This window comes from Petaurus breviceps, unplaced genomic scaffold (assembly GCF_028583685.1).
Source record: "Petaurus breviceps papuanus isolate PSGF00001 unplaced genomic scaffold, PetGlider_PUasm1.0 151, whole genome shotgun sequence".
Classification (NCBI taxonomy): Eukaryota; Metazoa; Chordata; class Mammalia; order Diprotodontia; family Petauridae; genus Petaurus; species Petaurus breviceps.
This window is the reverse complement of record NW_027185712.1, coordinates 1,543,504-1,555,821: the sequence shown is the minus strand read 5'-3', so window position 1 is coordinate 1,555,821 and position 12,318 is coordinate 1,543,504. Positions and strand designations below refer to the sequence as shown.

At 39.9% G+C, this 12,318-nt stretch overlaps 1 long non-coding RNA gene and 1 pseudogene across 1 annotated transcript in view; both read left to right on the top strand.

The window, feature by feature from the left end:
* Positions 1-12,318, top strand: part of LOC138153492 (uncharacterized) — a 604,705-nt gene that overhangs the window by 534,048 nt on the left and 58,339 nt on the right. The window lies entirely within an intron of this gene.
* LOC138153483 (protein FAM133B pseudogene) lies at positions 5,645-6,399 on the top strand (annotated as a pseudogene).

Sequence of the window (12,318 nt, the reverse complement as noted above, 5' to 3'; positions counted from 1 at the left end):
GAAGGAAGGAAGGAAGGAAGGAAGGAAGGAAGGAAGGAAGGAAGGAAAGGAGGGAGGGAGGGAAAGAGGGAAGAAAAAGAGAGGGACAGAGGGAAGAAGGAAAGAAGGAAGGAAGGAAGGTAAAGGAGAAAAAAGAGAGGGACAGAGGGAGGAACACCCGGAAGAGCAGAGAATATCTAGAAGGGGAGGATGATCCACAGTATAAATTATTGTCAAGAAGAGAAAAATATTTCTAATATTCCAGGCATGCAGAAATAGTGCCATTCTTGAGAGTAGGTCCCTGCCTCGGCTGTGATTTGCAGAAAGCTCCTAGAGAGAAAGGAGCCTAACTCATGGAGACTGAGTCACTAACACTGAGGAGTTACTAACACTGAGCAGAATTCCACACGTGTCTAAGTAGGAATGTTTTAGCCAACCCTCCAATTCAATCCGAGAGGACTAGATCCTACTGGGTATGTTTGTCCTCTGCTTTTCTGCAGTGTCCTGAAACTGCTCTTTCTTATTTCTTATCCCACCTATCTGATGACTCCTTTTCAGTTCTTTGCTGGTTCATCATCAATATTGTGGTCCCTAACTGTGGATATACCACAGGGCTCTGCCTTAGGCCCTCTTCTCTCTAAACACTCTCTCCATGATCTCATCATGGATATCAGATTTAAGTATCATCTCTAGGCTCCCAGGTCTATATATCCAGCCCTTGTTTCAGTCTTGAGCTCTAGTTGAATAACCACCATTTGGGTATTTCGAATGGAAGTCCTATATATCTAAAACTTATTTAACATATTCAAAAGAGAAATCATTATATTTTTATGCTATAACACGTCTCTTCCAAACTTCCCTGTTTTGGGGCATGGCCATCCTTCCAGTCACCCAGGTTCATAACCTCAATGTCACCCTCAAGTCCTCACTCTCCCTCAACCCATATACACATTTATTTTCCACATTATCTTATCACTTCTACCTCCTCATGTCTTATATTCATGCCTCTATTTCCACTCAGTCATCAGTCTATCTCAGACCCATTGTATTAGCCCCCTACTTAGACTCTCTGTAGCAAGCCTTGCACCATTACCATTCAATCTCCACATAGCTACTCAAGTGATTTTTCTAAAACACAATTCTGATCATGTTACCCTATGACAAACTCCAGTGGTTCCCTGAGATCAAAGATAAACTCCTCTACTTTGCATTAACTGTCCTGCACAAATTGGCCCCAACCAGACTTTCTCGCCTTATTATAAATTACTCATCTTCATGTATGCCTTTGTTGTCATTCAGTCATTTTTCTGTCGCATCCTACTCATCGTGACCCCGTTTGGGGTTTTCTTGGTGAAGATACTGGTTTGCCATTTCCTTCTCCAGATCATTTTACAAATAAAGTAACTGAGAGGTAAGTGACTTGCTCATAGCTAGTAAGTGTCTGAGGCCAGATTTGAACTCAGGAAGATGAGTCTTCCTGACTCCAGACCCTGCACTCTATGCACTGAGACACTTAGCTGCCACAGTCCAGCAAACGGACTTTTTTTAGTGTTCCTCATATAAGGCACTTAATAGCTCTCTGGCTTTGCTATCCCTGGAATGCCCTTTCTCCTCCCCTACATGTCTGAGAATCCTTTATTTCCTTCAAAATTTAGTTCAAGCACTCCCTTTTTCCTGAAGCCTGTCTTGATCCCCCTCCCTTCCCTAAAATATCTAGTTATCTATTATATATATATATATATATATATATATATATTCTATATACACCCCTAAGTGTACATCTTGTTTCTCCCTATTAGAATGTAAGCACCTTGAGGACAAGGACCACTTCACTTTTGTCTTTGTGTCTACAGCACGTTAAGACAGTAATAGGCATATAGAAGTCACCTAATAAATGTTTGTTAATTGACTGATAAACATGGGAAGGAGGGAGGGAGTATGTCACAGAATTTGTAGTTTACTAGAGATAAGCTAAGAGTGTGTATGTCCAGGGCATACTGGGAACAAAGGAGCACAAATAGTATCATCTTGGGCTTCCATAAGTGCTGTACAGTTTTCAAAGTGCTTTTATATCCTTTAACTCATCTGATCTGCACAATAACCCTGTGAAACACAAAGCATAAGTATCTCTACTTTACAGATTAGGAAACAGCCTCACTGAGGAGAAGTGACTCACTAACAATCATGTGACTAGTAAGTGGTAGACCCCAGGACTAGAATCTAGACCAGGGGTGGAGAACCTGAGGCCTGGAGCCCACATGGGGCCTTCTAAAGCCTTAAGTGGAGCCTTTTGACTGAATCCAAATTTTATAGAACGAATCCACCAAAAAGATTTGTTCTGTAAAATTCTGTAGTTCTATAAAAATTCTATAAAGGATTTCGAAGGCCACTTGTGTGTGGCCTTGAGGCCTCAGGTTCCCCACCCCTGATAGACTATCAAATTCCAAGTCGATTTCTTTTTTTCTACTACACAACAAAATATGGTTGTTTCTTTCTCTTTTGGACCCAGCGCCTTCTCCCAAGTTCAAGGGCAGGACTACCAAAGCAAACCACATTTGTCAATCTCTCTTTCCTGCCAGAGCCAAAGGGACATCAGCCGTATTGCTATATGAGCCACCAATGATGCATAGCCATTGATTTCTGAATCAATAAAAATGTTTCCTTGTTGAGCTGGGAATATATCACAGGCTGTTAGTTTTGGCTTAATGCTATCTAGTGCCTTGAAGTGTGCTGTGCTGTGTTGTACCGGGTATACCCGCTGCCCTCTGGGAATGGTAGCTGCTTTGGAAATAGGGAATCCCTTAGGCCTATATGGTACCACTTAGCACAGTTGGATTTGAGTGACATCTACTAAGGAAGCCAGACTCTTTCCTTTGGTACCAAACACTGAGCACACTCCAGAAAGCCAAAACCATAGCTATTTCCTCCCTGCAGAGAAAAGTAGAAAGGACCATCTTCCCAGCAGGGTTCTAGACAAGTACCACCCTGTCCTTTGGAGAGTTCTGACCTTGAGGGTACTAACATCTACATGGACTAACTTTATCACTTGAAAAATACCCAAAGTTTGGCATTCAGGGCCTACCACAGTCTTAACCTGTGTCTCTGTTCCATTTGTCCCACCACTTCCCAGTACATACTCTGCTGCAGCCAAAGTGTCTGCTTATTATCTTCCAAACCTGTGGTGCTCATTGCAGCCTTGTATAGTCAGACTTATAGCCAGTGAGAGTCTGAGCTCACATGAGAAGCAGGAGGGGCAGAGTAGCCTTGTGGGATTGCTTAATTCTCTCACATCTAATGAAAACAAGTCATGTTCAGCATGGAGCTGTGGTCTGAAGCTAGTTGGAGTGCAATACCCTTGAGGCCCAAGCCCTTGAGTCATGTTGCCATGGGGTCCTTTTGACTTTATTTTGCCACTTCTTTGCTGTGAACTGCACTCCTGTGTCTGATGAACCATTTTGCTAATTAGTGCCCCAGTTATGAAGAAGACAGAATGGTAAGATGTGAATGACTTCAGTGCAGTTCTCTCCACTAGGTAAACAATTCAAAGTCCATATCCTGTGGGTGATGGGACAGGACATTCATCAGTACAGTCAAAGGATAGCATAGCAACATAGAACACTGAAAAAGCTCTGGACTGGGCATCAGGGGCCTGGGTTCTAATCTGTACTCCAACCCATAATGGATGTGTATCCATGGGCAAACCACTCAATCTCTCTCCTCTTCTACTTCTTCATCAGTAAAATGAGAATGTATTACCCACTTCATAGTATAGTAGTAGTAGTAGTAGTGATTCCAATAGAAATCATTTATATAGCACTTTAAGGTTTGCACAGTTTTCTACATGTGTTACCTAATTTAATCCTCACAGCAATCCTGTGCTATTATCATCACCATTTTACAGATGGGGAAATTGAGGCTGGGAGAGGGTAAGTGACTTATCCAAGTTCAGAAGTTGATCCTCAGATCTTCCTGACTCCAGTTCTCGTGCTCTATCCATACTGTGCAAATGTTAAATGAACTGCCTCACAATAAGGCAAATTCCCCATCACTAGAGGTCTTCAAATAGAGGTTAGATGTCAATCAGTGCATAAAAATGTATTAAGTGTTTACTGTTGTTCTAGACACTGTGCTAAATGCTGGGAATACAAAGAAAGGCAAAAGCCAGCCCTCTCAAGGAGCTCACATCTGATGGGGAGACAACATGTGAACATCTGTGTACAAATAAGCTATATACAGGATAAATTGGAAATAATCAACGTATTTGTAAAACAGTGATATCAAACTCAAATAGAAGCAGATAGCTGGGGGCCAAATATTGTCTTGGCCACAAATTGGGGCTGTTAGGTGGTGCAGTGAATAGAGCACCTGCCCTGGAGTCAGGAGGACCTGAGTTCAAATTCGACCTCAAACACTTAACACTTACTAGCCATGTGACTTTGGATAAGTCACTTAATCCCAATTGCCCTGCCCTCCCCCCTCCAAAAAGCAAAAAAAATTTAAAAAGCCACAAATTAACATCATCTATGTTGTATTATATTTTCAATCTCTTTTTTAAACATTTCCCAAGTTCACTTTAATCTGGTTTAGTCCATGTGACAGCTAGACAAGGAGTTTGACATCCTTGTTGTAAGAAATTCCAGCGGCCCAAATTAGCAGATGAACTAAATGACTGCTGATGTCCCTTCTAAACTCTAAGACTCTGGGATTTTGTACTGCAGAGAAAAACGAAATATTTGACCAATAGTTGGCTATCTAGTAAAAAGTATGTAAAAAAAGAAACTCAAGGAACCATAGATTGGTAGTAATTGAAATGAACATAAGAGATCACTCTCCTAATTTAAAGATAAAGGAAACTGAAGCCCTAGAAGGTTAACCTCTTATCTTTACCAGGTTTACTTATTTAGTCAGTGGCAGAGCCAGTTTCCAGATTTACTGGGTATTAGACTTGGAAGGGACTTTGGAGATCATCTGGTCATCTCATCCTAACTTTGGGTTGAGGATCAATGGAGGGATTTCAGGGAATCAAGACCTTGGATAGAATTTTTAAAAATTACATATTTATTTTCACTAACTGAAAATTAGCATTTCCTTCAATTATAGATGTAGGCAAGAGAACATTATTTTGAGAAGATAGTAGGTTTTACCAGATTGTCCAAGGAATAAATGACACAAAAGAAGTTAAGAACCCTTGATCCAGTCCAACCTTCTTACAGACTGCATAAGTCAATAGAGGCCGTGAAAGGTTAAATGAATTGCCCACCATTACACAGAAGGTAAATTCTAGAGTCTGGATTTGAACCCACCCTCTTCCCTCCACAGGAGTGCTTCTTCTACTCTACCACACTCTCTTCTCAAAGGGGACATGTAGAAGATAGGCTTATAGTAGAAAAGATAGAGATTTTAATCCAAACAAAAATGGTTTATCGTAGGAAAGATAGAGATTTTAACCCAAACAAATAAAAATGTATCATAGAAATGCTTCCTTTGCTGAAGTCTAACTCATATCCTTGTCAAGGCATAGAAGTGACTGGGAGCTATGGAAGGAGAGCATATGCTCTGGCAAGTACAATCTGGCTAGAAAGGCTTAGTATGGAAAGGAGGAGGAGTCGCTGCCACCGCTGGAGCCGCCCACAGCCCCTTAGTCTCTTGGCCAAGCAGCAGCATGGGCAGCCGCCTGGCACCATGAGCAAGAGAGATAACTGGGTGGCTTATGTGAATCCCATAGCCATGGCCAGATCTCGAGGGGCTCAGTCTGAGGGGCCCACAATACAGGATTATCTGAATCAGGCAAGGCCCACATGGGAAGAAGTGAAAGAACAGTTGGAGAAGAAAAAGAAAGGCTCCAAGGCAGTAGCTGAATTCGAAGAAAAAATGAATGAGAACTGGGAAAGGGAGCTGGAAAAACACAGGAAGAAACTGTTAGGAGGAAGTGAGAGCTCATCAAAGAAAAGAGAGAAAAAGAAAAAGAAGAAATCTGGTAGGTCTTCATCCTCTTCTTCATCGAGCTCTGATTCTTCCAACAGTTCTTCAGATTTGGAAGATGAAGATAAGAAACACAAGGGAAAAAGAAGAAAAAAGAAATATCGTTCACATAGATCTTCCAAATGCTTCATAACAGAATCCGAGTCAGATAGTAAGGTTAGCATTAAGAAAAAAAAGAAGTCGAAACATGAACATGAGAGAGAGAAGGATCTCAAAAGTCTGAGCTAGAAAAGAAAGAAGATAAATTCTGAAGATAAACCTGCATCATCTGAATCTTTATCAGAACCAGATTGTATAGGAGAGGTGCAAGCAAAGAAAAAGAAAAGCAGTGAGGAGAGAGAAAAGACCACAGAAAAGACAAAAAAGAAAAAGAAGCACAAGAAACATGTCAAGAAGAAGAGAAAGAAGATCACTGGATCAGGTCCAGAGTCAGCATAACCCCAGGACCCCCAAGATCTCCCTACCAGAAAGTGCAATGTCTAAAGAAAACGTCAACTGTAAAATTTACGATTGCATGAGAGCTTCTGTGTTTTTAGAGCCTGAGGCTGCGGGTGGGACAAGGCCATGATTGTCACCTGCTGTTTATTACATGGGGTACATTCACCTTCTTTGTTTGGTTTGGTTTTTCTCCCCAGAATTTTTAGATCTGGGAGATAATACACATCCTAAAGATGTGTTTAAAGTGACAAATTAGAGGTACCCAAATAACTAGATAGTCTTTTTGAAGCAAGGGCATGACATTAATGCCTTCAAAATCTTTCTGTTTGTAGATGTATATTATTTTTCCCTTAATTTTTTGTTTACCTAGGGAAGGGGTACTATGAGATAGGATTGGATGGGACGGGGAGATGGTCACTATTATTTTAGCTAGCTGAATAGTATGCCTTTTGACCCTTGCACATCCTCTCTATTTTGGTCAGGAAAGACACTGCTTCCTAGGGGGGCCAAGAGCTGGTTTGTAGAAGTCCATCCCTTTGCTGAACTTAGTAAATGAGGCATTCTGGAGCTTGGCTGTCTGATAACTACTTCAAGTAGCAAAGACAGCACTTGGCAGCATGAGTGAGCTCCGAAACCTTGGAAACTTACCTCCACTTCAATCTTTTGAATATTTTTAGCAGTAAAATGTTACATAATTTGAATTAATTTTGGTTACACTTTGGAGGGAATCATTTCATAGAGATACTGGGTTGGGCTTTTTTTGGTATAGATAGCTATAATATTCTAAAATATTTTGCATGTTTTATACTATTTTAAGTTTTAACTAGCCAGGGAAAGTCTATTGTAACCAGTGACCATTATTTTTTTGTGTGATTTGTGTTCTAGCTGCATTGTTTCAAGTATATAATTCCTTATTCTTGCTATAAGTTAATTAACTGTGTTTAATTGCACACTTGATGAAAATATTTAGCATGTAAAAAGCAGGTTTTTGATATTTAATGGCTTCATATTGAAGCTGATTTGCTAAGAGCATGTCAGGTGACAGGACTAGTGTGCTATATATGTCTTGTTACATAAAACCACTGCCGGAATCTCAGTAAATATACCGTTTAAAAAGTTTGTTGTCTTGGGGGAGGGGAAGGAGGGGGATAAAATGTGAAATTCAAGGAATTTTGGAATTGAATCCTGTAAACTAAAAGGAAACAAATTAATAAATATTAAAAAAAAAAGATCATATATCTAGAGATGGAAAGAACCTTGGAAGCTGTCTAATCCAAACTCCTCATTTTAAAGATGAGGAAACTGAAACCCACAGAGGATAAGCGACATGCCCAAGGTCTCATAGGCAGTAAGTATCATAGGAAATGAGAGCCAGGGTTCTTTCCATTATTGTATATTACTCTCCCAGTCAAAACGACTTTCTTACAGTTGACCATTTACAAGCTTCTTCATTTATAAAATGAGAGGTTTGGACTAGCTGGTCTCTAAAATAACTTCCAGCTCTGGATTTATGAGCCTGCCTCCTTGACTTTGCCCTGACCATTCTATATGCCAGGAACAGACTCTCTCCCCACCTCTATCTCTCATTATCCTGTGTTCTCTTCAAATGTCACATTCTACATGAGGCCTTCTTTGATTCCCTCATCCTCCCGATCCACCTGCTATCACCCTGGGTCTCTTTTGTAACCCTTATGATATCTACCTTTATATATACATGTGGTCCCCCAACTAGACTGAAGCCCCTGAAGGGCAAAGATTCTTTTTGCTTTGGTCTTTCTGTCCTTATCACAGTACCTTTATGTGCTTAGCATAGTGGGCATTGAATAAATGCTTATTGATCAATTGACTGAAGGTCGGATTAAGAGACACTTGGACCGGAGAAAACTGAGGCTCAATCCCTCTTCATACACTGATTACCTCTGTGATCCTGTGCAAGTTTTTGAAACTCACATAATTAAATTACCTAAATCTATTAGAGGAAAAGATCCTTGAGATCAAGGACTGTCTTTTGCCCTCCTTTGTATTTCTAGCCTTACTGAAATGTCTGGCACATAATAAACACTTAATGAATGAAAAAAAAAAGTTTGTTGTCTTTATTAATATTGAATTAAGAAAGGGATTAAAGTAAAGTAAAAATAACATGATTACTATTCATGTGGCATACTTTACTAAGAGATTGGGTGTCTCAAATGTCTGCTGCTGAATTATGTTTACCAGTGATGCTAAAAGGAACCAAGAAGTCATTTTTACTTCTCACTTTTATGATTAGTTATATGAAATATAATTTAATGTCCATTGTGCTTGCTTATAAAAAGTGTTCTAACTATAGTATCTTAATGCAAAGAATATTTTGGCATGACAAGAGGTTGAATAAATGACTATTTTGCTTTTTTTTTTTTAATCAATTGGGGTTAAGTAACTTGCTCGAGGTTACACAGCCAGTTATTTCTAGGTGTGGTGCTGAGTATCTGAGCCCAGATTTGATCCAAGTCATCTCGACACTAGAGCGGTGCTCTTACTCGCTGAGCCACCTGGCCTCCCCTAAGCAATTGGGGTTAAGTAACGTGCTCAAGGTTACACGGCCAGGTGTTTCTGGGTGGGTGCTAAGTGTCTGAGCCCGGGATTCGATCTCCAGGTCTTCTCAACACTGGAGCCGGTGCTCTTACTCGCTGTGCTACCTGGCGGCCCCTGACTATTTTGCTTTCTAAAAAATGCTGTGTCCATTTCATCTCCCTTTGTGTGTCACAAAGAAAATGGAAAACCAGAAAATACTCGGGAGATCAATTGCATAGCAGCCCCTCCTTTCCCTCAACTTTCCAACAATGAGAGAACAGATTTCTAAAGAGAGATTTTAAGTCCTCTAGTAATGCCACACATCAGGTCATCTTTAGAGCTTGTCACTCATATTCATTTCTTGAATGACTGTGATGCTGGTGCCAACCAAGAGATAGGAAATTTTGTATACAAATTAATCATTTCTGAAAATGGTCTTCTGTAACAAAAATGTAAAAAGATAAGTATAGGTTATTTGTATCACTATAGAAGTATATATTTTATAGAATATATATAAAAATATATAGAAGTATATATTTTAATATGTATAAAACACCTCCTTTTCATTAGCTGTCTTATGTTTAGATAATTTTTTTTTTGGCAAGACAATTGGGGTTTAAGTGACTTTGCCAGTCACACAGCTACTAAGTGTGCTGTGTCTGAGGCCAGATTTGAACTCAGGTCCTCCTGACTCCAGGGCTGGTGCTATATTCACTGTGCCACCTAGCTGCCACAGTTCAGACAATTTTTGTTAAGCTTTGCAGATTTGTCCAGGAACGGTGATCACTGATGCCAGATAAATTGATTTTATTTGCTTTAGTTATTTATATATTACCTAGAGACAATGATTGTTGTCTGAAAATTGTTTTAGTGCTGCTCTTCTGTGTTAACTATTGAGAAAGAAAACCAGATTGTTTTATTGTTTATCTGATTACTATCTTTAATAGTCTTCCAATAAAGGGTGCAGGAAGAAAAAAAGAAAAGAAAGTCTTAATATAGCAGCCTAAAGGTGAATTGTATATCCATATTCTTTAGACCAATTTAGGTAAATCCCAAGAGGCTTATCAGCAGGTTGACCACAGGATGATGAGTATTTTGGCCACAGTCTTTAAGTACCATCTACTAAGTAACAGAAAGGTTGTGATCTTCATCAGTAATGGGAGTACCCATGGTGATTAACCACAGATCCTTAAAATATTGGATTATTAAAGTAAGAAATACTTAGGATAATTGTTCTTTCAGTGAATATTTGTCTTTACTTGTGCTTCCTCAGAATTGTAGAAGTATTCAGTCATACTCCAAAAAATCAGGCCAAAATATAAACAGGTTTAAAGGGGTTTGGATGTATTTACTGATTAAACAATTAGTTTCAACATAACCAGGAGTGTACTGGTAAATGTTTAATTACTGACTCTTTGGGGAGAAAGTATATGCATGACACATTTTTGAGCTTAATCTCTATCATTAATATTTTCTTCATCACTTCCTGAAGTCTAGACAATCAACAAACAATATATCAAACTCTGATTTGTAGCATTTACTAATTTCCAAGATGTAAATGCTCACATTGAAAATTTAACAATTGCCTTAGGAGCTGGGTTTGAGCTAACTCCAGCACACCTCTGAAAATAGCACAGTGGAAAATAAGAGAATCCACTGAGTGAGATCAAATTGGTATAAATGAGTCACCAATAAGTGAATGGATCAGTCAAGCCACAAGTATTTGTGCATCACCTACTCTGTGCCAAGCACTATGTGGAAGAGGAGATAGACATGTAAGTCATGGCCCCTGCCCTTGGGATGTGTACACTCTAGTGGAGAAGATGAGTCTTATAGTCCTGAAGCAGTTAAAGAACAATTAAATGCTAAACTCTTGGTTGTTGCTATTGTTTACTCCTTTCAGTTACATGGAACTCTTGGTGACCCCATTTGGGGTTTTCTTGGCAAATATACTGGAGGAGTTTGCCATTTCCTTCTCTAATTCATTTTACAGATTGAGAAACTGAGGCAAACAGGGGTAAGTGACTTGCCCTGGATCACACAGTTAGTGTCTGAGGACAGACTTGAACTCAGGAAGGTGAGTCTTCCTGATTTTAGACTTGGCATCCTATCCAGCTGCCTTTCAGACCCGTGGTGCTGACTCTTAAGGACTACAGAAGCTCAAGGTGTAAAAGAGAAGCAAGACCAAGGGTGATCAGATAAAATTTCATAGTGAAGGTGAAACTTACCCTGGGCTTTGAAGGATGCATGGAATTTGGAGAAGCAAGGGGCAGGAGAGAGCAGATTTGAGGAATGAAGCAAGAAAAATCAGAAATGAGACTATGTTCATGGGAGAAAAACAATGAAAAGAATGAGATATTTACCTAGAGTAGAGGAGGAAGTAAGATTAGAAGGGTCTTCATGGCCAGGCTCAGAAGTCATTAGAGATTCACATTAGTTTTGGGGGCAGGGGAGCAGGTACTTAGCTCAAACAGTACACTCCACCTGAGAGAAAAGGACAGGTGGCCCTTTTAGTTCGATGCTCACTTGGCATTACAGAGACATTGCTGCCTCTCGATATATATACCTGTACTATATAACCCTTCCATTGACTGCCAGAATAAGCTTTGAATCTCACCTATTGCTTGTCATTTTTACTATTCCTTCCTATGCTGAAAAAGTTCCTCAGATTTGTTATAAAAGTCCCTGAAAATCACTGCCAACCACACTTTCCAAAGGTATCATTTGCTAACTGAGCTCAATATTGTTGGAAAGCCAGAGGATAGCGCCTGCAGGACTGTGACGTGGGGCCTGGAGCCCAGGCTCCTTCTTCTCCAAGCCCTCCCCTCACAATCATCCCATCTCCCCAAGATTTGGGGTTTCAGAAGCCCATTTCGTCACCTTCCTTCGAGTCTCCTTGTCAGTTTTCCTTCCCTCCTCCAAGTGCTCCAAGGTAATTTTAAAGAACACCTCATTTAGCTTCATTTTGCTCTGGCCTGGCTTCCCCATAAATCAGAACTGAAGGAGAACTTGAGAAGACTGAGCTAATCAAGGCTTCAATCTCAAAAAAATGTTTAAATATAAATCAAAATAGTTGAAGGCTCTCCAGAGCTTCAATTTTCTTTGAAAGCCTAGTTTGTCTTGCCTGCCTTTTTTCTGCTCTGAATTTCATCCCAGCACCCCCAGTGACATTTCCTAAGTATTTTTAGAAGTTTTCTTTGAGATGGAGCATGAAGCAATACAAAAGTGACATGTCTCTTGACGGTGGAGGCACGCACATGAGATCGGAAGAACGTAAAGGGTGTATGAGACAAACTAGGCTTTCAAAGAAAATTGAAGCCCTGGAGAGCCTTCAACTATTTTGATTTACATTTAAACCTTTATTTT